We start from the raw sequence: 26,853 nt of genomic DNA, 5'->3' as shown, positions 1-26,853 counted from the left end.
ACAGTGCCCTCATTTTCTTCAGGTAACTGGGTTGTAAATGGAAAGCTAAATTAGGTTTTCAGGGCAGTGGAGAAAAGGTGCAGTGCTGATGAAGAAACAGGCCTATTTCAAGGAGTTTGTCCTCTCACTTCCCTTGTTCATTTCGCTGAAACTTTGGTGTCAGAAGATGGTTCATCCTAACAGCCTTGGCTCCAAGTATTACAGTTCGCCTTCAGCTGCAGAAAAGACTCAAGGAAAGAGAGCAGACAGGAGGGCCATAACTACTGCTTTTCAAAAATGCGTCCCTGCGATTGTCAGAGCCCATCACATTCCTCGCGGGCAGCAGGGCCTCTCGGCAGGTGTGTTGATCCTCCTCGTACCAGTTGTAAAACCCTCTCCCCTATCTCATTTTTATCCCCCTCCTCCTCTTATCACTCCTTATTTGGTTTGCACTCTGCTGCTCCTTCATTTCTTTCTTCCATCGCTCTAGAGACGGTTATGGTCCAAGGGTTTCCAGAGTCCACTGCACCTTTGCTGGCGGTTTGCTTCTTCATTTCAACCTACCCTGCGAGGGGAGTACCTCTAATTACAACTCAATGCTAACTCCCCGAGCCTGATCTCATCAGAATCTATTACGACACTGATTAAATTGCTTCTGGTCCACTGGGAAGCAGTTGCCGCCTGTATTAAGGAAGTGCCTATTTTATGCCATTTCTGAGCAGGACAAGGAAGGAAGTGTGTGTGGCCAGCGGGTGAAAAAAAATCAATGTTTGTTGCTTTTAGAAAAATCTGTCATCACAAATAGCAGATAAGAAATTTAATTGGTGATTTCTACAGCGAAGCTCCCGGAGGAGGAATCTTTTCCCTTTTTCTTTGATTTGTTAAAAGTGATTAGACATCATTGTTAAGCATCTTTTAGCAGGATTTCAAGTTAAGCCCCTCCAGAGCTTTAAGTGCATGAAAAATGTGTTCCTACACAGCCTGCCGACGATCCTCCCAACGCTCATCATTAGCTTGTATGGCACAGGAATACCAATACCTCCTCATCCAAAGGCTCTCAGGAATTCTCTCGCGCACACACAAAAATGAATTACAACAGAAGGAAATAACACCTGTTTCCTCAAGGAACTAAACACAAGATCGATGCCTCCAATTCTAAGTGTAAATCAAGCAGGTTTTTAAACAGAGCAAGAAACAGCAGGGCTCATTTCACACTTGTCATTTAATCTCTGTCGTTTCAGTTGAAGCCAAAAAACAGTTAAGCAGGAATTCACAACTTGTTTTGCTTAGGGACAACTTCTATAAATGACAGGTGGCCAGTCGCAGCAGCGCCATACAAGTTTCTAGGATTTTAGGATATTTCTAGGATTTTAGGATGTTTCTAGGATTTTAGGATGTTTCTAGGATTCTATAACATTTCTAGGACTTTAGGACATTTCTAGGATTTTAGCAGGTTTTTTGGAATGAAGGGCGTTACTGAGACTTGGATGTTTCTAAGATTTTAGGGTGATTCTAGGATTTTAGGACATTTCTAGGGATTTTTAGGACATTTCTTAGATTTCTTAGATTTTAGGATGTTTTTAGGGTGCTTCTAGGATTTTCAGACATTGTAGGATTTTAGAATGCTTCCAGGGTTTTAGGACATTTCTCAACCTATAGGACATTTCATGGATTTTAGGACATTTCTAAGATTTTAGGATGTTTCTAGGATTTTAGGACATTTCTAGGATTTTAGGATATTAGGGTCTTTGCTAGAGCCTGTGTTGGGGGTTGTGGGGGATCCCCAACTGGCACTTTTTTTTTATGAAAAGGCTCTATTTTGATGCTGTTTTATGCCCTCTGGCACATTATACATACTAACGTTACAAAAACAATTCCCAGTGTGATTCACTTTATTTTTATTGTGAATTAGAAATGGTTGGGGGGGCCACCAGGCACCCTAAGGGAGGCTAGATTTGGCCTGCAGACTGTAAGTTAAGTATCATTGCAATAAAGTATGTGTGTTTACATAAGCCTCTGTTTAATCAAACTAACAAATCAAACCAGCATTGCAACATTGTGATAAATGCCGACAACTTCTCCACAGATGCATATTGCCACCATATTCCCATCCTATTCAACTCTTCCCCCAGGGGGTTTGGTCCAGCCAAGGCTACATTGACCATGTCTAATTCACTTCAATAGCTCAACCCCACCAATCTCTTTAATGCCTGCATTGCGATGGGAGGGGTGGGCAGGGGCAACAGGGGCCTCATGAGAGTCTCAAGGGAACAGGGTAGAACATGTAGACAACACACTTGGGGGAAGCACGCAGGAATGTGCGATAAAGATGGTTACGGAGGGAGATAGAGGGTTTTTTTTCTTTCTCTTCTTGGAAAAAGAAAGGGCGACTGAGGGGTCACGGCAAGCATCTCCTGTTATTGAGACTCCACTCATGCTTGAGAAGGCAGGCACAACTGGAAAAAGGGTCTTTCTATAGGATTGAGGGAGGGCTGACCTCGAACCGCAGACAACAGAGTGTGTATGTGTGTGTGTGTGTTTGGGTGACAACATTGAGTGACAGGGCTGATGAGGTGGCAGGCGCAGTCTGGATTATGTCCGATATCAAATCAGAGGCTGCGCTGGTATCAAGGCATTGTGGTGCCCGAGGGAAGGTGGCATCTGATACACTCTTATAACCAGGGAACTGTCAACTGAGATGTGATGTGAGAGGAAGCAGCAAATACAGGGACGGAGAGAAAAAGACAGGATGTGAGCACACATTTTGTTCGTACATTTGTGGTTATGTTGGTGTGTAAATATTTCTGTGTGCAATGTGTGAGATAAACACATTCTCTGTATTACCTGTCTGTCTGTGTGCCTTTCTAGTGCATTATTTTCCTTCTTTCCGGGGGAATTTCTGTCTTTTTCCATTTCTTTTCATTATTTTCCAATAGATTATGTGCATATATCACTACCAACTCCCAAAATCAATGTAGGCATTTACGTATATGCAAGCAGATATATTGGTACTTAAAGTTTATTTAAGTTTAAACAACACTGTGGTACATTTATAAAGTTTCTCAAAACAAAACAAAAAGAAGATCTTGAGTTTTGAGATCAATAAAGTATATCTATTTATCTATCTATATTTCTGCACAAAATAATCCACCTGGTTATGGTTATTTTCTGGCTTAAATACTTGGTTTTGGTTGCACTATCCCAGCAAAAAGCACAGTCATGTCTCTGCTAACAACAACCATTTGTTTGTGGCACTATCATGGCAGAAAATGCAGCAATGTCTCGGAAAAAAAGCAACATTTTTTGGTGCCACTAGCTCAGCAGGAAATGCAGTGATGTCTCGCAGAAAAAAAAGAAAAAAGAACGCTTTACGTGGCACTTTCTCTGGTGGAAACACAGCAATGGTTGATAAATAACAAACTGTTTGGTCTCAAACAGCGCTCTGCAGCTTAACAGGCATCTAACCCGGTTGTTACACCATCCCATTGTTTTATATAAACATACCGATGGTTCGCAGAAATGTACAATGCCAACATCTTCTTCTGAATCACATAATAACAGTCAAACTGTTTTTGTCTCTCATTCAGTTTTAAGGCTGACGGTATATTTTTGACAACATACACAGCAGCAGACAGTCCTCTCTACTTAAGATCTACTTATTCACTTGTTCCACACATTTTGACTTTTACACTAGATTAAATCTGCTTCATTGTCACAAAACTGTTATATGTATATCTGAAATCACTCTCTAAATAACTGAAAATTATTTTCTCTATAACAAGTGATAATATGAAATTCTGAACACAATTAATCACCATGATTTTTAAGTAGATACAGTGAACTTTACTGTAAGCAAGCCATAACATAACATTGGACACAGACACTGTTACAATCTACAGGTGCAACTAAAAATACTCCCTCTGCTAATGAAGACAGTGAGATGATGCTGAAAGCTCCCAAAAGTGTGTAAGTAGACCTTCAGTTAAGAGTGCTTTGTCGACAGATCGTTTTTATTTCTGCAAACCAGGCAGTGATCATTTGTGCACACACATTAGCAATTTGTATCCTTGAATACATAATCTGTGTGTACTAATGAGTAATTAGTTCCATCGAATTAATAACTCCTGCCCTCAACTTACTACTTCGTGTCCTCAAATTACATAATTAATTCCCTCAAATGAGGGTTACAGCATTAAGTTATCTGAGCAGTTGTAACTGAAGTCACAGGGCAGATTAACTGCAGTGTTTTAGTGCAGAGGTGTCCTTAGACTGACATAATTCCCTAAAATTAATCATAAATCAAGTCAATTCAATGTTTGACTGAGAACTAATCAGATCACCTTGACAATGATTTTGCTGGTAAAAAAGGTAGTATTTTATCATCTCTGCAGCTTTTCTTTTATTCTGCATTAGCAAAAAGGAATATGCTTTAGAATCCAGAAACGAGATTCAAATTAAAATATTAATTAAATTGTCTTTTTTTTTTCACATGGTGACAATCTGATTATATAACAGCCCTACTGACAACCAAGCAGCAACCCTGGGGGCTGAAAAATTAAGCCAACGCATAAACTACATTTCATCAAATGGGCACTGGAGGCAGGCCAATCCTCACAGACCCCCCCCATATTAAAATGCCTAACTTTACAGCAGAAATAAACACCTTTATAGCCTGGTTCGAAAAAAGGATTTGGTCTTGATAGCATATTTCCCCCTTAGTGACAACCATACGGGGGGAGCTTTTTTATGTAACTAACCATGTTTCCTCAAAGCTCTGTGTACGTATGAAAGTCACCCTGAAGTCCATTAATTCCTATGAGAATCTCTGTGATCTCTGATGTGTTTGTGAAACTCAATTTTTTTTCTGGCATTTGCTGCAAGGATGCTGGAAAAACTCAAACTGGACGCTGCAAAACAGGAGTCCAAAAACCAAAAAGAGGCTACATCCATTTTTTGGTAGTCTATGGTGACAACAGTTATTTTTAAAACTGTGAGTCGTTGGAACAACTTCTACATTTCAACAGAAATAAACATCTAGCCCATATAAAGTCCACCAAGCAGCACAAGCTCTCATTAAAAAAAAAAGTGTTTCTAGAAAATTACAACCACAAAGTCCAGTCTCAAAAAGCTCCTGATTACAGCTGTCAACATTGCATTTTTTTTAACTTGAAATGGCTAAGTCTTTGTGGAAACACCCTGAATAGATAACCAAGCAAATGGCGGCCTCTTGTAAAGGTGCATCTCAATAACGTGCCACTTGTAGTAACAATCAGCAGAGAGTGGGACTTGACGAGGAGTGATTGGGGAAGAGTTTGATTGAAGCGTAATGGGCTGAGGCCAAAGAGAGATGGCTATTAGTGGTCAGTAAACGGCAAATCAAACTGCAGTGTTATTACATGGTTTGATTGACAGACTGCTGAGGGTGGGGAAGATTCAGTGTCTCGTTTTCTTCCCCCTCTCTCACTCACACACAGATTTGAACTCCAGCCTCCCACTTCAAACACACACCTGTAACAGCCAGCCATTTTATACCTTTCCACATCCCCAGTCTGTAATAACATACTCTGTCTGGCCCTCAGAAACTCTATTATGATTTCACTTGGCACTGTCAACCACGGTCTCACACCTTCATTCACACACACACACACACACACACACACACACGCAAACCATAATGTGATATTATCGACTGCATTTCTCTCTGTGTCTACCTGATACTGTTTCATTGTAGTGAACTCGGAGCCCCCGGGCCTGTATTGATTTGAACTCACCCAACTAGTTCAGAGAAGCTCGGGGAGTAAGAGACTGTTCAATTTTGGCCACCAGTTTCACATTAGAGAGTTACTATACAGGCTGAGCTCCGGTGCATTATAGAGAGCGGGCTGCAGTGGGCCTCACAGGAAAACCAATCCCAAAGTGGTCTCAAAGCACCATGTAAATGCCAACTTTGACGAATCAAACGCTGCTGTACAGTACAACACTGCTGCAAATGAGGAATTTTAAAAAAGCAATTTGCCACTTAGAAAATGAGTCTAATCTCCGCTGATGATGTGTTAAGATATTCACTGGAAGCAATCAACAGCCGGTGCAATTTAATGCATTTTTTCAAAATCTAATTTGCTGAAGGAAGCAGTTTACAAGAAATAAGGTCCTGACGTTGAAGATCTACATGCAGCAGCTACACAACAACTATCTTAATTATTGATTTATCTGTCATTTACCAAACAAATCAACAGTTTTCTTTTTAAGTTCTGTTATGTGGACAGTTTTTTTTTTAAATATAATATATAGAGAGATATTTCATCCTTATTCTTTTAAAAATGTAGAGCAGTAGATATTTATCCCACCCTTTTTAATTTAGACATTTTTAATATGCAATGACTATCTAATTTAACATGAACATTTAATTTTTTTTAAAAAGTGAAACATGCCCATTACAGGTACAAAGAACCTAAGTTGATATCTTTATTTTCTGACCAAAAGTCTGTTTGAAAAAAAGATGTAAAGCTGAAACATACATATTTCAAGGGCAAAATAACAATGTTTTGGTTTTCATTTTTAAAAATGAACTTTTATTATTATTTAACATGAAAATTTGATTTAAATGTTGTAAGTTACAATTCTACGCCTTTCTTTATTCAAGGAAATCTTCACTTATTATATGTACATTTTTTTATTTTTACTTCACATTTGCTTTAGTCTTTGTAAACGTATGTTCTTATTTTGACAGCGACACAAACATGCCATGGGAATTTTGGAATAACTGTGTGACTAAAATCCGATAACGTAGATCGATTGTCATTGAACTGATACATCGATCCAGATCAATGGATTCTGTTACCCCTATCAACACTGTGGTAGAGTAAATTTTCTTTTGCGAGGGGTTACAAGACAAACTTAAAATGTTTTACAGGACAGGAGAAAAGACAAGAGTAGCATCTGATACATGGAATTATGTATTTTTCAAACATTTCTCGTCTTAGTATATTTTGAAAAGAAGAAGTATGTTTTTACCTTCTCTTGCCTCTAAATATTTATCAAAACAATCAAAGAATGGAAGAGTTATTTTCGGTGAAACTGCTCATAACTTATTGACATGCAGTATGCAACATGTACAAGGCGTAGCAACTAGTGCTTAATTTGTAGAGGTCAAAGATTTACAGGCAGATATCAGCTGAATTTTTTTTCCAACAATGTACCCCCTTTACAACATTTCTTCAGCAGAGTATTCCCTCATCAGCGCAACAAATTTGGGTTAGAAACAGAGTGAACAAAATAATCACAAATATGATTGTTTATGGCAGCAGCTGACAGAACTGATTATGAATATTTTAGGAGTTATGCATAACTGAGATTTTTTAAAGATTAAAAAAAATCTCAAGTAACCCCTGCAATATTCCAAGCTACCTGTTGGAGTAAGTCATCACCCATTTGATAAAAAAACTGAAACGACTAAAACTAAACTACTTCCTTTATCAAATTTATCAGTTCAATTCTAATCAACAAAACCAATTTTACCACGGTATTTAGTATTCAGAGCATTCTGATATTACAAAGTTTGTATTTCTTGTACATTTTCGGTCTTCACAGTCGAGGCCTTTTCTGTGTTATTTAGCGGAGCCATGTGTCAGAGGCGCGGGGTCACAGGGACAGTGCCCACATTATGGGCTATTAGGGAACAAAAAGGCAGGGACATGAGTAACCACTCAAACAAAAGGTCTTTCCAACACATTTCTGGCTTGACACGGCGACAAAAGAGGGCCGTCTGATGCTCTGAAAGGAAGGTGTTAATTGGAGAGCCAAAGGTCACAAAGAAAAGGCTGGTCTGAGGGGGCAGTGAGCTTTTATCCAGGCTGCCGAGCTTGTGTTCTTTGCTCAGAAAAAAAAAACAAAAAAACTGATTTGAAGTCTATAGTGCAGACTGACTGAGAGGGTGTTCAACCGAAGAGTCTGCCTGTACTCTCACATATAGTAAGTTTTCCAAGACAGGATGTCAGAACTTTTCAACTTGAATCAGCCTCCAATAGATACACGTAAAGCAATTAGTGTGGAATCGGTTAGCTGACTAATTAACAAATTGATTCACAGAAATGCAACAACCTTAGTCACCATGTTTGGACTCTTTTCTGGGTGATTCATCAGTAATATAAATGATAAAACGTTTTAGTTTCCAACCTCCTCAATGTGAAGATATACACATTATTTGCTTTAGTCGCTAGCCCAAACGACAATGGTAATCTACTGAGTGGCTGGTAGATTTTGGAGTCCACCAGCCATGGTGGCAGGTGGACAAAAAAGGTAATTTCCAACGCTGATCCCTTTGGATCAGACGCTGTTCGCTGCAATATGCTCTGAAAAGCTAGGAAGCATATGAACACAATACTGTGTGGATAAGCAGAACAGTGCACTTTTACAACAATCTCTCATGTTCTGTCACGCCCTGCAGCAAAAAGCCTCTTCTTTCCCCAGTGTGTTGGCTATTTCTTTCCAATAATTTAAGGCCATTTAACTGTCTGTGGTCTCTCAATAAAGAGTCATGGAGATGTCTGTACAGGGGAATTTGCTCAGCAAATATTCCTTGTTTAACTGAAAAGCACTGTGCGCCCAGCGGGCACCTTGTTACAAAACTACAGGTGCATGACCAAGCACTGTTACAACTTTCGGGGCTTTGCACTCAAAGCAAAACAGGTGATTACATCATTTTCTCACGCGTGAACCTCACTCTTGGGACACTAAGGCAAACATAAACCATGCTATAGAGAGCTTGCAGCAGGCATATGTCCATACAGCATGACGCTACATGGCGTAAACAATTAATTGATAAAGAAAACAAGCATAGTTGCAGCTCAATGAACCTCAAAGACCAATTTTGTATTTGTTTCAAGGTCCACTAATTCAGATTTTGTCATTTGACTCTGTCTTTGCTATTGATGATAACATAAATGTAGTAAACAAATCCTAACGTCATTATTACAGAGTAAAATTCTACAATATTGTTCACCACACGAATTACCAGGGATGAATGTTTTATCTGCTGACAGTATAATTATGTCCACTAATGTAAAAACTGCGATTCTGTGACTGTGAATAAACACTGCAAGTATAATCATGTCACTGTCAGATAAATGACTTCAAAGAAATTGAACTGCGGCCCGTCAGCACAATAAAATAATAACAACAACAACAACAATAACAACAACAACAACAAAAGCAAAAACAATAATAATTATAGTTCACTGTGTTAACTAATATTGATTAACATCAAATTAAAAAACGGAGGAAGAATAAACTAAAATTTGGCCTTTGCCATCACATTTTTGTAGATTGAAAGTCTACCTGCACTGTCACCAGCCGTCCAATCCGAGTGCAGAAGGGGCGGGACTAATAGTAAGCAAGCAAGCAAAACTTTATTTATATCGTACATTTCATTCAAGGTGGAAGCACAAAGTGCGAGGTAGAAGTTGCAGGCAAAGCAGTCAACTGACCATAGAAGTGGATAAAATCCATTAAAACTAACACTGAAAACTAATATAACAATAATTCAGATGAAGAACATACCAGTAAAAACACAAAGATTTAAGTCAGAACTGCTAAAAAAACATGTTGAATTGAAATAAAATATTAATACTAAATGTCAGTCATTAAAAGAGAATACTTTAAATAAATAAAATAAATAAAAGAACCAAGAACAGAATAAAAGAAACTAAACAGACTAAAAAAAGATAACACAAGTAAAACAACCAACATAAAATAAAATAATATATAAACCAATAAACCAGTAAACGTAAAATCACACCTGAGTTAAAACCAATAAAAGAAAAAAAAGAAAAGAAATAACATAAAATAAAACAAAAATCCTAGTTAAAATAGTCAAACATGACTCCTGGGATGCGTTGCTAAAAAGGACTGTCTTCAATTAATCTTTATAAGATGATACTGTTATATAGTCAACCTTCACAGGAGAAAAATACAAGTGCTGAAAAACAATAACTGTTTCTTCGAGCAGGGACAAGAAACACTTTGGTGCACACACAGCCTTATTAAAGTAACGAAAGCGATTGTCCAACCAATGAGAATTTGGTTGAACAAGAGCATGTCAACCGATCGACCAGAAGTTTAGAGCCGTACATTTTTGGAAGTATAATGTTATCTGTTATCATATTTGTATAAACCACAATAAATATTTATCAATAACGATTGCCGTCAGCTATGAAATTCCACATTATCTCTACACCAAAGCTAATTTTGCCTCAGACACCCTCAATCTCATTCATGGACCATGGTGGTCTCTTGGCCCTCCTCCAGGACCTAGCATGTTTGCAGATCTTTCAGTGTGTGGTGTTTGGGCTGCTAAATGCCTTAAACATGTCTTTGTGACGAGTTGCAGACACAGCAGGGCGATGGCGGCGGGCCTGATAACGGCTGATAACATAAGATAGTGGCATACGACTATCTCTTCACTTCAGCATCAAGGAGTAAGAATGTCACAAACCATGCGAGGAATCCTAAAGCAGCTCACACATCAACACAATAATGTGTTAATGTGAGGTCTCAGAACAAAAACATTTGGACTGATTCATTCGTAGCAGCTAGGACCTCTGTGTGAGGCCGCCCTCTGGATGCACAGATGACCCGCAGAGTGCAGGATCACTGCCTGTGTATTATTTACAACACACAGGATCACCCCTCCACTCCGCATGCACTTCCTTTCGGCCAGGAGAGCAAAGCAGGAATTAGTAGGCAACAATTCAGACAGCTCGCACTTATTAGCTGCTATCTCAAGGACGACACGACACGCTCTGTTCTAATTAACTGGAGCGGACACCAAACAAAACACGCACAGAAGGCCGAGCCAGACAGTGTAATTGATGAGCAAATTTATTACATCCGACTTCAAAAAGAGCCCGGATGAAAAAACATATCACTTCATATGAAGAGAAAACTGCAGAGATACACAGTGTGTGGTGGCAGTGAGTAGAGTATGCAACACAAACATACATAGAGAAGCACACTAAACTGTTGTGCAGCTAATTATCAAGGTGCAGCTGCTGCTGTGTGTTAATACTGTTTGCACGGATGTAATAATCATTACAGCCTTATCTGGATATCCACCAAGTATGTGATGATATTTACCTGAGTATTTGAAATGCTTAAAGAACAATGAATATTAAAAACCATGAGTGAAGGTTTATATAGTTTGAAGTAAACCAAAGTCAGTTCTGAGCCAACGCTGCCACAGATGTCATTCAGATTCAACTCGATCATTTTGTCACAACACACCTAAAACTAGAATTACCACCACACTGCACGCCTCCCCACACCAGTCAAGTTACACTTGCAGTTTACATCCATGTCTGTGACAACATGGATGCTTCACACACATCTTCCCCACAGCAGCACAAAACATCTATACGATCAGCACCGTTTCAAGGAGGACAGCTTAGATAAGAGTCATCAATTCAATATCTGACCAAATGTCTCCCCTTCTGTTTCTGAGTAAAGATGCTGAGAAATGTGCAGAAAAGTGTTTTGTGGAGAACATTATGATGTCGCAGTTGAACTTTGACCTCTTGGACATAAAATGTCAGTACTTCATCATTATATCCTATTAGAAATTTGTTAGAAATGTCATAATTTGCGAATGGATTCTTGAGTTATGGCCAAAAACATGTTTTGTGAGGTCACAGGGACCTTTGAACACCAAAATCTAATCAGTGCATCCTCGAGTCTACTTCAATGGTTGTTCAAAATTTAAAGAAATTCAAACACAGTGTTCAAGAGATATAGCTTGTACAAGAAAGAGACAAATGCACATTTGAACCCAAATATCTTTTCAGTTCATCCTTAACCCTGAGTGAATGTTTGTGCCAAATGAGATAACGAGTTAACAAGGTTGAGACAGATGCAAATGACCACCAAAATCTAACTAGTTCATTCTTGAGTCCAGGTGAACATTTGTGCCAAATTAGAAAAACTTCCCTAAAGGTGTTCTTAAGGGACTCATCCTGGAATCTTAGCGGAAATTTGTGCTAAATTTGACGAAATTCCCTCAAAATATTGCCTTGGCAAGAATGGGACACACAGATGGACAGCCTCAGCTATCGCTGGATCACAGGCATAAACATATGACAAACAATGAAATTTAAGGTGTGATGAGGTGTATAACGCCTGGCCACATGCTCCTAACTAAGAGGGCACCTTCAAGCCATCTACTAACATACAGAAGGGCAAAATTTCGCACAATTTGACCCAAATAAAGGCTTTCTATCTTCTGTGTAACTGCTATATTGCTGAGAGCCGGTCAAAATAACACTGCTATCTTATTATTTTCACGTGGCGAGAAAACAGCCACATCAAAATCATATATTGAATCATATCATATACCATTTGTATGTGCTTTTCTGTATAGTTTGGGTTTTATTCCTCAGTTTATCGTGCTTTAGACATATTTTGGCTTTGACCAACACCTGAATCGAGACAATAATCACCGATCATAAACTTTAGTTTATGATCTGTTTTTTGCAGGCTAGCCTAGTTTGGCTGTATACCGGCTGACCTAACTATAGCAGTATTGTGGATTTCAGACCCGGGATTGTCTGAACTGGGACATATTCTTGGTCTCACTGGACTGATTGCAGGTGTCTCAAAACAACAAAAAGTAATGCCAAAGTTGTTTCCATCAACTTCTGAGAAAAATATCTTCCACTTTCTTCCTCAGCTTGTCTCTAACTTTATCTGTGTGCCGTCTGGTGGTAGGCAGGTCGTGTACAGAGAATCTTTCAGAGCTTGTTTTCTGAAAACAGCCGCAGGAAACAAGGGTGATGAGAGTGCTGGGATCTAAATGTGCTGTTAAACTAAAATATAGTATATATATGAAGAGACTAAAAACCTCTTTAGAGTGGCAGAGATGGTCAAAGTTCTCTAAAATTTTGTTACAACACCAACCACTTTGGCATTACATAGTTATTCATTTCACTGTGTTTCAAGGTCGCTCTCTACTTCCAACTTATCAATTGATTTATTGTTTTGTTTCTTTTGTCTGACCAAAAGTCTAAAACCAAAATGTTCCCCTTTTGCAGTGTTATAAAAAAGAGACATGGAGCAAATACTACAAGAAGGAACAAGAGAACAAGATTTCAATGATTAACCGATTGTTTCAACTCGATCATAAAGCAAAATATTTAAAAAGGTGGAAAGCAAGAAGCAATACTTTCCTCCTGTTTCCACACAGGTGATTGTTATTCGCCTTTGCTGACATGGCAATTAAGCACTGTGTTTGTGAGAAGCAGGCAATACCCCTTGCCAATTAGAAAGAGGAGGGGTGCAGAGTGTTATTAGCAGTAGTGATCCAAAGCCATGATCCCATCAACAGCAGCCATGCCCGGGGACAGACAGAGGGGCAATGAAAAGAGCCCTCCGCCTGATGCAGAGTCTTGTGTTTGGGCAGAGCAGGCTGGATTCAATCCCACAGACTGCCCTGATCGCTCACCCTGGACGGTGGGCATTAAGGGACACCCATATTGCAAACACCCACAGTGGTACACACCTACAGTGCGCACGCACGCACACACACACACACACACGCACACGCACACACAAACACACACACACACACACACACACACACACACACACACACACACACACACACACACACACACACACCCTGAGGGTATAATCACTCGTTGTACCAGTCTCCTTCAGGAACCACAACAACTTTATTCGCAGCCTGCCCACTGCTCAGGACAGAATGTCACCAGATTCAATAAACACCTCATGTTGTGAAAACATCATAAAACTGACATTAAATAAAACAGAGTGGGTGCATACCAGCAGCAGACATTTTTGTGATGTTTCTCGTTTCTGGTCTGATATACATACACACACACACACACACATATACATGTACATACATGGATGGATAGATAGATAGATAGATAGATAGACAGATAGATAGATAGATAGATAGATATGTATCTCCAATTTATATCTTAACTTCCAAAATTCAACATAACAGATTTAACTGTTTGTTTCTAGTCTACAGGACAGTTGTTTGTTTCTTTCCAAGAACAAGGAAAAGTCCTGCTCTTGCAACAGACAGTATAACCTAGGGCCCGAATAAATTCACATAATAATAAAACTATTGTAGCTATTACTGCCACACATGGTTGTAACTCAATTGGCCTCATTTAGACGAGTGACTTCTAGGAGAGACGCCTGCAAAGCTGCAGACCACTGTTCAAAACAACAGACTGCATATGAAGATGGACAGCATGACATCCCCCAAAATGTAGCTTTTTCAGGAGTGTCTGGCTGCAGTATAGGTCATAAGACCGCCCTTCCATGTTAGTGCATGGTATAGGTCTCATCACTATGATGTCTGTTCAAGTGATCGTTTTTCTGTTGGTTTGTTTTATGAGTTATTCAATTCTACATGATTGATAGCTGTGACAACCAATCAATGCACTGACATTTAATGGGGCTGCTCGCGATTGGTTGGATGGGGGTTTTGGCAGGAACTCACTCACTGCAGTTGTCGCTACTGCGCAGACTTCGGCTCCAAATGACATCATCAGCACAACATGGCAGCAGCTGTATATTTCAGCTTCGGGTAAGTATAGCAGAGTTAAGTGGGGGCGCGTCTTAATGTACAGTCTATGTTCGAAAGCAAACAGTTTCCAACAGTCTTAAACCACCAAACTTGATTGTTTTTTTAAGAAACTCACTGCTGTGTTTGTATCAGGTATAGTGCCACAAAAAACGGTTGTTTTTTTACAGAGACATTGCTGCGGTTCCTGCCAGGGTAGTGCCATGAAAAGTGGTTGTTTCTCAAGACATGACAGTGTTTCCTCTCAGGATAGTGACACAAAAAGGATTTTTTAAAATTGAGACATTGCTTAGTTTTCTGCTGGGACAACCACAAAAAGTGGTTGTTTTTCACCCAAATATCACTTAGTGTCTTGTGGGCATAGTACCACAAAAAGCTGTTGTTTTTACCAAGATATCGCTACATTTCCTGCTGGGATAATGCCATGAAAAGCATTTCTTTTTTAAAGAGACATCTCAGGGTTACCTGACAGGATAATACACAAAAAGCAGTTGTTTTTATGAGACATTGCTATGTATTCTGCTGTTATAATGCCATACAAAGTGGATACTTTCAGCAAAAACCATCAAAAAAGATATTTTCTAAACCATAATCAAGTGGTTTTTGTGCCTAAACCTAACCAGACGACAACCAAAGTCTTGTCAAAACATTAAGTTACAATGTAGCCGCTACATTATGATGTACATAGTGTGCAGGATTGTATGATGCCAGCATATATTCTAGAGATTGGGTTGGCGAGTTGTTGTTGATGCTGATCTCTAATTGCTGTTCGATTTTTATGCTGCACTTCTCAGACTTCAGTCAAACAAAAAGTTAGCTGCTGATACATTTTCTAAAAGAAAAATTCTTTTCTTTCCTTTATCCATTCAGTCAAAGCAACAATTGTTGTTAATGACAATGGCCCAGTTCCTGCATTTATTCCAAATAGTGCTGCTGCTACTGGAAATTTTCAGACATCACTAAATAAACCTGACATGGAATGTTTTAGACAGCTTTGTAAAAGCTTTCATTTAATGTTCAGTGTTCATTTATTTTACCAAAATGTGTATTTATTACATTATTGTTGCATTTTGTCTCAGGTTGCTGGAAGAGCACAGATCTCTCCATGGCAGCAGTATCGCTCATCTTTCCTCTGTTCTATTTCTGTGGCACCGAGCAGAGAGAAGAGCCCTAATAAACCCTTCTGCTCCTTGTCAGCTCCCTTCCTCTCTGAGCTGATAGATCTGAATTGTACCTCTACAACACCACACTTCCCCTTTCCTACCGAAACACACACATGCAGCTTTAATCACCAGGAAGTCGGGCAGGATTGGAACTCGTTGGAATTTAATGCAGCGTGAACTTGAGGTTTGACGGCCAGTCTCGGGGTATGGTCCAGTTTTGTTTCTAATGTTTTATTTCTGAGGGCGATGGAGCTCAGTAAGAATTCACCGCGGATGAGATGGTGGTGATAACTGAGCCCTTTTTCGCAAGTGTGTCTCATTATTAATTCTATTATGGATAGTCTCTTTGCATGGAGCCCCATTAGACGGAGTCAGCCCGCTAGAGCACAGCAGACCTCAGGTTTAATTGACACCATGGCACACACGGGAACATTGGAGAAGCCATGATCTGAGTGCATGACTGATCAACGCAAATGCCAGCCTTCTCTCACAGGAGTCTGAATTTCAAGGAGGAATGAAGCAAATGTTTAAATTAGTATTCCAACAGGAAGAATGCAAAATTAAAGGTGGAAAAGCAGAAAACCTTTGGTGGCTTTAAACACCACGAAGCTGCGACTGCACTGATACAAATTTGGTGCCCTTTTCAAAGCATCAGTCGCAAGGTTCATCTGATCCACAGTGATATTTTATTAGAGATGACAGTTCATCTGAAAAGAGCCACATTTTCAAGGCCTCTCACAATAATGACACAGCGCTGAACTGTGTCAAAGTGATCAATCACAGGCAGCCTGATGACAAGCTTGTGGTTAGTGTTTAAAGAGCTCTTTGTGTCTGCGCTGTGTCTGTGTTATGAGTGACACGGCTGGGACGGCGGCACTGAGCTCGCGGCCTCGGTCATCCAGACACAACACAGACCACTTGTGTACCTCTTTACATGCTGATTCTGTGCGAGCTGTTTTCTTGTCTGGGAGAAGTACGCAGAATGAAAAAGATAAACTGTCACATTTTGGAACAGCTTTGGATTTGGGGTTTTTTTTTTTTGGTGGAGGAAAGCAATTTATATGGACATTGTGTCTGATCACATCTCTGGAAGCAGCGCTTAAAATTAAAGCTAAACAACAGTCAAAAAAAAAGGCACCAATCATTCAAATGACATGATTAGTACACCAGTAGAGATTTACTCATAATCATCAAGTCTGTGAGGTGTGGCAGCATGTTTGTTTTCCGTTTTTCCATTGTTATTCTGCATTTTGCGTGGCATCAAACCTGAGCATAGCTATATGAATGCTAATGTTTGGAGTGGCGACCTTTGCTGGTTATTGTACAGATTATTCAACATCTTACAAGTAGCAGAAAATTTCATATTACTTATAAGAAAGAGGAGCAGTCGGTACAGCAAGTGCTATGACAACCTTCGAGACCCCTACCAGATATCCCTGAAGAATGCTAATGGACAGCGAGCAGCTCAGGGCAGCTACAAACAACCAGGAAGCATGAATTCACAACAGGATTTACAGAGAAAAAGCTTAAAAACCTCCTTTCCCTGTATCTGATTTTTTTGCCTGTGAGATCTTTACGCAACAGCACTGCTGAAACCAACTGACCAACCAACCATACCATGTCACCAAACAAGAACTTTGCCTACATGCAATAATCTTTAATTGCCAAAAAAAAACATATTCAAATCAGGTCTGATCAAAGAATAAATGAGTTTTTGATATTGAATGCTGCGAACATACTCACAAGAGTACTGAGATTTCATGCATCACACGTGCATTTACATCGAGCCCCATTCAAAGACAACACTTAGAGGCCATTAAACCCAGACACAGCAAAAACCCTGCTGAGAGCATTTAAAGGTCAGAGAAAACTACTTTCATAACTGGTGCCCTAATAATAAATCTCAGAGGAAGTAAAATAAATCATGAATGACTTTAAAATGAGGCCAAATTTGCAAGTGCTGTGATCATGCTCGCGCATGCATTCACACATTCATGTATCACACACACACACAGCCTCTCAAACACTTGTCCGATTATGCCTCTCTGGTTAAGGAGTTAAAGAAGGGGATGTGTTTGTCTACAACATCCCGTCATATAATGTGAATCCATTTACCAAAATAAACAACAAAGAGGCTCCAACAATACACACAGAGGGTCCATGGCTATATAAATGCTCTGCATACAGAACATTTAAATTCACACCTCACAATCATCCCAAACATCCACCCTATGAGTTGTAGTAAAATGACACCACCACACATCCACCTTTGCAGCTGAAAGAAGTCAGTCATTATTACTGTGGCTGTAAGGGGTTGCTTCTCAAAAAAACATTGTTTATGCAGACCAACAAACAGACAATGCTGTTGTCTTTCTAGTTACTGGGTGCAGAGTACCAATGAAATGAAACAACAGCTTTATTTATGAGCTTACTCCAAAGATCAAAGCAAATCCATCAGACCCTTTGTTGTCTGAAGATTCGGTTTTACCCGCTGGGCGGAGATACATCATGTCCAAGGAAGAAAACAAAAACAGGTATCACCCCTTTTGTCACCTGCAGCTTCCATCTGCTTAACAAACTAACTTGACTTGGCACCTGAACTTTCTTTTTATTACAGCTTGAAGTCAGTGTGGTTTTAATAATTTCTCCTGTTTGTAGACCGATTGTTGGTGTAAAGTGAGGTGTTTATTTGCAAGCTGTAAAGGCTAATTGTGTGAGTCAGATTCCCTAAAGAGCAACAGGGGTTTTATTCATTCATTTATGCTTTCATAATTCTTCCAGCTAAACTTTAAACACAATAAGGAGCACATTTAAATGTACAGTAAGTCAGCAAAGTCCGCCCTCTCTGCCCAGCAGCAGCACTGGAATCCAATACAAATCACACGTGAATGTAATTAAGTGCAGGATTGTTGCCTTCACGCTGCCGTTTCTCAGAGCCTTTAAAGTGGTCTGTACAGCAGGCTGTGGTCTTTCTGCGCCGAGCCGTCACGTACGATGGAGACAATAGCGGACAGTTGATGTGTCTGTCGCCGTTGATCACCGATCGCTGCGCAGAGTCCACTTCAGACTCCGTAAGACAGGCAGCACAGGTAGGAGGGATCCCATTAAAGACCAGCAATGTGCCTCCCCTGTCGATTAGAGAGCATTGATCTGCCACCAACAAACGGCTGATTTGGAGACCTGCTGGTGGATGAGCGACTGGGCGTGTGTGATGGAGCGAGGTGGAGGGCGCAAGAGATGGAAAGAGAGAGAGGAAGAGAGATGCTGTGAGAGTGCTGTTCCCACCAAATCCATCTTATTGGATTTTAGCTGTGGGCATTCATCAACCGCCACCATTGTGCTACAAGGGGATTGGCTGCAAAACTTTAATAAAAAATCACCTGCCAACTACATACAAACACACAGTCTGTCGACGGCGCCTCTGTGATTCCAAACTGAGGAATTTTAGTGGGAGCATTAATTTAGTTGTTATGTAACAATGTGGCAAATAATCCCTTTCAAAAGCCTCCGATTACACATATAACAAAAACAGGACGCCAGAGCAGCGATACTCACCCTGCTTTGCTTTGGGGCCACTTCTGCAGACTGACAGGAGGCCAGGGGACAGTCACAGCTGCCCCCCATACATGTTTCTAGTATTTTAGGACAGGTCTTGGATTTTAGGATGTTTCAAGCACTTTAGGATGTTTCTAGGATTTGTGCACATTTCTAGAATTTTTGGACATTTCTAGGATTTTAGGAAGTTTCTAAGATTTAAGCACATTTCTAGGATTTTGGGATATTTCTGGGATTTTAGCATGTTTCTATGATTTGAGGACTTCAGGGGCTTTGTTAGGACCTCCGTCATGACGTGTGGGGGATCCTCCTCTGGCACTTCATTTGATAAACAAATTATTATTATTATTATTTGATGTTTTTTTAACCAATCTGGCACGTTATTTATACTAAAAATACAAAAACAATTTCTAGTGTGAATCACATAATTTATTATTGTGAATTAGAAAATGATTGGGGGGCCACCCCGCACCTAACAAGGGCCAGATTTGGCCTGAGGGCCGTAAGTAAAGGATCACAGCACTACAGTGTGTGACACTAGGTAGGCCTGCACCAGGAGTGTATGGGTGTCAGTGAGGTTAGTACAGTATCTGTGTGTGTGTGTGTGTGTGTGTGTGTGTGTGTGTGTGTGTGTGTGTGTGTTCAGGTCCCTGTGCTGTCTAGAGAAAAATCAATTGCCAATGATGCAGCAGACTGAGCGAAGCAGCTCTTTGCTTCTTAACAAGTCTCCTCAGACTCTCAGTGATCTCAACACTGCCGTCACAACAGATGCAACAGGTCAGCGGCGTTGGCGGCACCGCCTCGAGTAAATCCGAATACTGTCACCTTTGCCTTAATTGGTCTGATCTGTGATATAATAAGCATCCCTCCAATCTACAGCATTCACCCACAGCCTCATCACAACACTGAGCCACACACTGTCCAAACCAACACAGCTCGTTATTTTAAGTTAAGAAAGCTCAAGATCAGAATTATTAATACAGAATACAGGTGAAACAGAAGCCCAGTCGACAGAGAAAAATGTTCATATTGTACGTTTCTGCAAATCACAAATCGTTACAATTGTACATTTTATATGTATTGTATCAACGTTTCTAAGGTGATTTAGTATATGAGCTGCCGGTCAAGCAAAGGGTGGAGGAGATGGTGTATGGCATGGCAACTAGACAAAACGCCTACCAAGATGCAGACCAACACACAACAAAACTAGCTGTTTTTAGAAAATCATTGCTGGGCTGGCTTTTAGTACTCAATACCTTTAAGGTACTACAAAGTAGTATCGAAAAATAGCGTCGACATTCCCTTATATTAATTACATTAAGTAACATGGGAAATGTGCAATATCTATTCCGTGCCACTTGCTGCTTGTTATGCTTTCTAAAAAAATATTTATTATGAATGTGAACACGAATTTGTGAGTGTGTGTCTCGTTTTAGGTACTGCACGACAAATTAGGTTTTACGACACCCAACTTAAATCCTTTGTGCATTAGAGTCTGATAGTGCACCTTCCCGTTTCCCTTCGAATCAGCAGAATATTAGGCTGTTTCTCCCACCCAGATAGTGCTATGAAAAGCCAGTATTTCAAGCCAAAACATATTTTTTCCCCTTAACATAATCATTTTTTTCCTGCAAGCCTTACCACACATGTTAACCACAGCGCTGTTGAATCATAAAGAAACATAAAGTTCCACTAAATAATAACGTACAATTGTAACAAATCTGTAGTTTGCAGAAACAATGCCAAGATTTTTTTCTAGTGATTGGGCTGGAAAGAGTTCCTTAAAATATAATTTGCATGTTCTTTCACTTTCATAGAGGGGGTCTGGTGCATAATCAGCAGCTCATTTCCATTTTCCCTCTATGTTTCTCTTCACTTTCTATTAACAGGAACATTATCTGAGCTGTGCTTGTCACAAGAGGAGCTTATATACTGTAAACTGCACTGAACAAGTGTCTTCTCAGCAGAACTTGTACAAGTATTGGACGCAAGAAAGCATGAAATCTAAATGGAAATAGCTTTCAACAGATATTCTTTGACAAATCCTTTTTTTAGTAAAAATTAAGCTTGTCCATCAATTGTATACTCATCAAAATGTGACTCCAAAAACAAATTTATTTTAAGTTATATTTTTCAATTAGCCAAGATTATTGAAGTTATTTGTTCTCTCTCCTGTAAGCACACCAGTGGGTTACTTGTGCATTTTTAGTTTTGTCCACTCAGGTGAAACTCACCCTGTGATAGGATTTCTTTTGCTTGAGTTTTTAAATCAAAGTCTGGCTGGTTATCTCAAATTATATCTTTAGGGAAGGGACTTTTGCTTCATTTTTCTGTCTTTACTCCCTCGGACAGCTGTTCTTTTGTTAAGCATATATTTCTGGCCTCTCTTACATCTTTACTGAATTAAGGACACACATAAAAACGCACAGCTTCAAGTCAGGATATTTGAGAATCAGCTCGACCTTCAAGTGAAGATCACTGCTGCTTGGCCAGAATTTCGACAGCTTTTTTAAAGGTTTAACTTTTAAAAGTGACTTTGAATACATCCATATTTTACACAGTGAGGACATTTACATAAGTTAAAAATATATTTATAACATCACTTAGCACCTATCAGCAGGGGTGGGAGTAAGTTAAACATGTGCAAGTCTCAAGGCAGTCTCAAGTTACTACTATATATAGCCCAACTTTAAGTCAAGCAAGACAAGTTGCTTGCTCACTCAGGTCAAACAAGTCACAGTTCAAGTCATGTGAAATTCTGCTGCATTTAAGTTTGCTTCCAATACAGCGGTTAAGGGAAATGTTACTGAAATGCTGAGCGTCCAATCCTTGGCTTGATATACCTCTTACTGATGCAAAAGCATGTTAGACATCATAAGCAAAGCCTTAACCCTGTCTGAAACCCACTTTTATATTGGAAAAACCTTTATTCTATTTGTTTCACTGTATTTTTCACATGCAAACAATATTCAACCAGGTCCAGATCCAAAATCGCTATACTAAGACTTGTCATATCAGGACTAGATTATCCCAGAGAGGCTAAAGGTTGATAAAGACACAATTTCCAATTTGTAAAAACTTTAATCTATTTGCATAAATGCAAAACAAAAGAAAAGAATAAAGCTGTTTGTTTAAAATATTGACAACCAAGACTTAATTATCCCGGAGTGGCTTAAAGTTGATAAAATGTAGTTTCATATTATGTGGTCTAAATGTAAGAAATTGAATGATTGCATTTTCACAAATACAATAAGGGTTTCACAAATCTGAAACTGTGATTTTTTTCAGCCGTTAACCTTTCTGGGCCTGTCTCAGTATGGTTTACACTTCAAAATGCAGTGAAATCTCCTTTTAAAATATATATACACATTTCCATACATATAATAAAGGTTTTACAAATGTTAAAGTAGGTTTCGGGCAGCTTTGAAGGCTAACTTGCCTTTAATTGTCGAATCGGAAGCGAACTTCAGAGTCACCGTTGAAATTCTGATAATCAGGTCAAACGTTAGCATCCCAGCTAGCAAATGTCTGACCAAACACCAAGCTAGTGGGCTCACTAAAAACACACATTCACGTACCTTAGTGAGTTTTTAGTGACTTACGAAGTCGGAAGTTGTCGATTTTGAGCCGCCGTCCTCGTCTTTCTACCGACAACAATATCGTTAATCCAAATTAAACCGTTTTCGGACTGAGGTTAGCTGCGTCATTGAGGTGTATGCAAATTACACAAGAAATCGCCCCCTCCATATTGATACAGATGTTTGCCAAAATAAACAGCGACCATTATAACTCAGACGGAGGTCATAATGTTTTTTTTCCTCCACAGCTGCCTAACATATTTGCGCGAGTCCGAAGAAAAATTAAACGCGACACAGCGTAAGTGAAGGTTAGCTTACCATGAACCTGCACCTGTACTTTTGAAGAGAAAAAGCCACAGTCATCATAGCCGTTAGCTTGACAGCTCCTGACAACGAGCCAAAAAGTCCGTCATTTGTAGTTTTATCCCCCAACAACTTCATTTTACACTCCGTAAATCCACCGGCGAGCCGCCCCGCTCTCAGGCCGTCTGTGCCCGGCAGCACATCGGGTTGATTTTGGAGGGAACTGCGGTGTTACGGAGCTTTGCGAAGATCGTCTATAATTACAAAGAGGCATCACTCGGTTTTGATTTGTCGGCCAATGTTTGTATAAATGCTGCCTTCACGTGCTCCTCGGAAATGTCATATTTACCGTATTTACGAGTTATGAACTCCCCTCCAAAGTCGTAATTACTAGTGGGAAAGTGGAAAATTTCGATGATACCCGATTTTACGAGTTGTGACAGAAGAGTCTCAACAATTGATGATAAGTATACCAAACTTTTGCACTTGTGTTTTTAGGAATCTTTTTTTTTGCCCACTTTGAAACATTTTTTAAAGAAAGTAATAAAAAAGTAATCAAATGTTGTAATCTTGATAACTTTGATGGAGTAATTAAAATAGTTCTATTACTTGTAACTTGTAATCTGTAACCCACGACATTTCAAAAGTAACTTCATAACACAAATTATATCACAATGTCAGTGGCATAAAATGGTCTCAAAATGACAAAAAATGTCATTTAACGTGATTATTTCCGTTACAATATATCACCCAGCAAAAGTAGTTATCCTGACAGGACTACACCGATCAAATTTCAAAAGCAAAACTTTTTTTTTTAAGGCAAAATGAAACACCTCAATATTTCGAAAAATACTGAACAAAAAAAAAATAAACTCCTTTCAAGTCAAGTCAAGTCCTTTATCAGTGGAACAGGCCTCAAGTCCTCAATTTGTAACTCTGGCCCAACTCTGCCTGTCAGTTTGGCTCTTAGTTTAATTTGAACAAAGCCTGTGACACAGACGCACATCATGTTCCTGTTTACATGAAAATGAATCTTGTGATGTTTTAGTGACAACTAGGCAGCTAAAAATAAAACAGTAAACACAGTCAACACACTGAGAATCTAATCAGGCAAATTTTGGCGGGGGCCCTCCAAGTTTCATGTGAACAAACGCTTCAGTGTGTAGACACTCAGTGTATATTTCTGACCACTGGACCGCCTTTGTCCTCTTAAAGAAAGAGATACTCAACCCAACATCTATCTGATAAAAAATGCATCACTGTGGGTTTGAAAGGTGGCTGTAAACAGTTTGTTGTTTGCTTCTGCAGGAAGTCAGGACATTGACTTAAACTCCTGTCTGTTACAAGTTTTTCTGAAGAAATAGTGTCAATTTTTCACAACACTGCAGCATAATCCACCTTTCCTGTGTCCAGCTGTGCACTTAAAAACTATGATTTAGCAAACTATGGTTACAGCTCCTGATTCAGATTCAGGGAAAGCAAAAGTGACAAAGAAGCAGGGAATTTGGGAACCGTGACTGAAATATTTTGAGAGTATCAAAAACATCAGACGGACAGTGAAAATGCGGATTATGCTGCAGTCATGATCTGGGAAGATTTGGATGTTTGTTCCATCACGCTGATCACAGCTTGGATTCTTGCAAAGAAGCAAACAAAGTTTTTACAACATATAGTCGATACGTACACACACAAATACACGTTTATAGGTTCAAATATCACTAATACTATATAAAAGCTGCAGTGGATGAAGTACCTGAAAGTCATACTTGAGTAAAAGTACAGATTATCTTCAGAAAATGACTTTGGTAAAAGTTAAAGTCACCTAGTAAAATATTAGATGAGTAAAAGTCTTAAAGCAGAGATACTCAACTTGCTTTGATTTTGCAAAAAGACAAGAGGTCAGGGGTCATACAGCTCCAAGTCTCTAGAAATGTTAGGGCATTTCACTGATTTTAGGATGTCTCTAGGATTTTAGGACATTTCTTAAATGTTAGGACTTTAGGATTATAGGACGTTTCTAGAATTTGAGGATGTTTCTTAGACCACTGGGGGCTTAGCCAGGACCTCTGAGTCTAATATTTACTGTACTTAAGTATCAAAAGTAATTTTATGATATAAAATGTACTTAAGTATTGAAAGTAAAAGTACATGCTGGTAATTGAAACCAAGTGGTCAGAATTTTGAGAATTTTAAAATTTGTTTAGACACAACATACACCACCTTAAAAAAGGAGCGTGCATTACACTTGGCGAAAAATAAGATTTTAAGAACAAAATCCAGTTTTTCCTTCCCTCCTCCCTTCTTTCTCTGTTTCATAACTAAAGTAACTACAGTGCTTTGGGGAAATCTAGTGGAATAAAAGTATACATTTTATTTAGTTAATGCAGTGGAAGATAAGTGAAAGTTGACTATAGTAAAGTAAAGATACTCCCAAAAATACTTAGTTACTGTACCAAATTATTATTACTTTGTTACGTTACACCCCTGTGTAACAGCAGATGTAAACTGAGTAAAGAAACACATCTGGTGGAAGCTGCGGTCGACGTCAGCCCTCTGCTTTCAGTGTTTTTTTAGATTTTTAACTAACTCAGTGAGCTGCAGTGTGCTCGTTTTTCTCCAACAGCTGATCATGTTGTTCTGCCTCCCTCAACTGCTTTATTATAATGCACTCCACATCCTTGCATGATTTAGCACCGAGGAACCTACAGATAAATTAAACAAGGAAAAAACCCACAAACGTCAATAACTGGCCTCAGCAGCTTTGACTGTGTATTACATCGCAGACTCTACAAGTCTCTGAGCTCTGCGAGTCGTGAACACCGATTTTCTAAAAGATAATTCCTCATTTTGTGTTTTGTTTTTCTTTAATTGGACATCCGTCTGTATATTTTAGCAAACACTGATTCTGGCATTTTTTTTTGCAGCTGCAACTTAAAGGCTAAACAGAACATAATGGGCCCTCCAGGAAAACAAGACAGCGCTCTGTCTACCATAACAATGGCTCATGCTCCGCACCGTCCTGTGGGGGGAAATTCTGCAGCTTGTGCAGAAACATTGTGGAAGTGATGTTCTTGGTAATTTGCATACAGAGCAGGAAAACAAAGTCAGATCACCAGCAGAGATGGATTCACAGAAAAAATGCAGTCCGTCTCACAATCTGGACACATGTAGCTTCATCTAAACAATGAGCCTCCTGCAGGAAGCGTGATACAAACACTTTTTTTTCCTATTTTTGTTTGTTTCCACAATTTGTTCTTATTCTGGTGATACATGTTCATTTCTCAGATTCACTGTTTCCCTTTTTTGCTCTTCTTTCACAGTCCACAAACTGTATGTCCAACTCAACAAAACTTACGTTTAATTTTGAGAAACATAATTTTTAAACAATTTTGAGTACTTTTACTTTACTCGAGTTTATTAATCTCATAACACTTTCTACTTTTACCCCATTACGCTTCAGAAGGAAGTATTGTACTTTTTAAACCACTACAATTATTTGATGACTTTAGTTACTAGTTACTACAAATTGAGATTTTTGCACACAAGCCAACTGAAAATATACAAGTGCAGCTGAAACAATATGGCCAAAAAACCAAAATACTGAATATGTTTTATTATTAATTTCAGGAACACACGACTGCAACAAAACAAAACATATACAGCTGTA

The 26,853-nt window shown here is 39.2% G+C and overlaps 1 protein-coding gene across 5 annotated transcripts in view; it reads right to left on the bottom strand.

Moving 5' to 3' along the window:
• sema5ba (sema domain, seven thrombospondin repeats (type 1 and type 1-like), transmembrane domain (TM) and short cytoplasmic domain, (semaphorin) 5Ba) overlaps positions 1–26,853 on the bottom strand; it is a 226,256-nt gene that overhangs the window by 142,187 nt on the left and 57,216 nt on the right. The window contains exon 1 of one of the 5 annotated variants that reach the window (XM_042495044.1): positions 23,202–23,263. The exons of the other annotated variants lie outside the window; for them this stretch is intronic. The gene's annotated coding sequence lies outside the window, so the exon portion shown is untranslated. Of the gene's footprint in view, positions 1–23,201; positions 23,264–26,853 lie in introns of those variants that run through there. 5 annotated transcript variants of the gene reach the window in all.

Source organism: Plectropomus leopardus, chromosome 10 (assembly GCF_008729295.1).
Source record: "Plectropomus leopardus isolate mb chromosome 10, YSFRI_Pleo_2.0, whole genome shotgun sequence".
Taxonomy (NCBI): Eukaryota; Metazoa; Chordata; class Actinopteri; order Perciformes; family Serranidae; genus Plectropomus; species Plectropomus leopardus.
The sequence above is the reverse complement of the archived record's forward strand: the minus strand, read 5'-3'. Positions and strand labels throughout refer to the sequence as shown.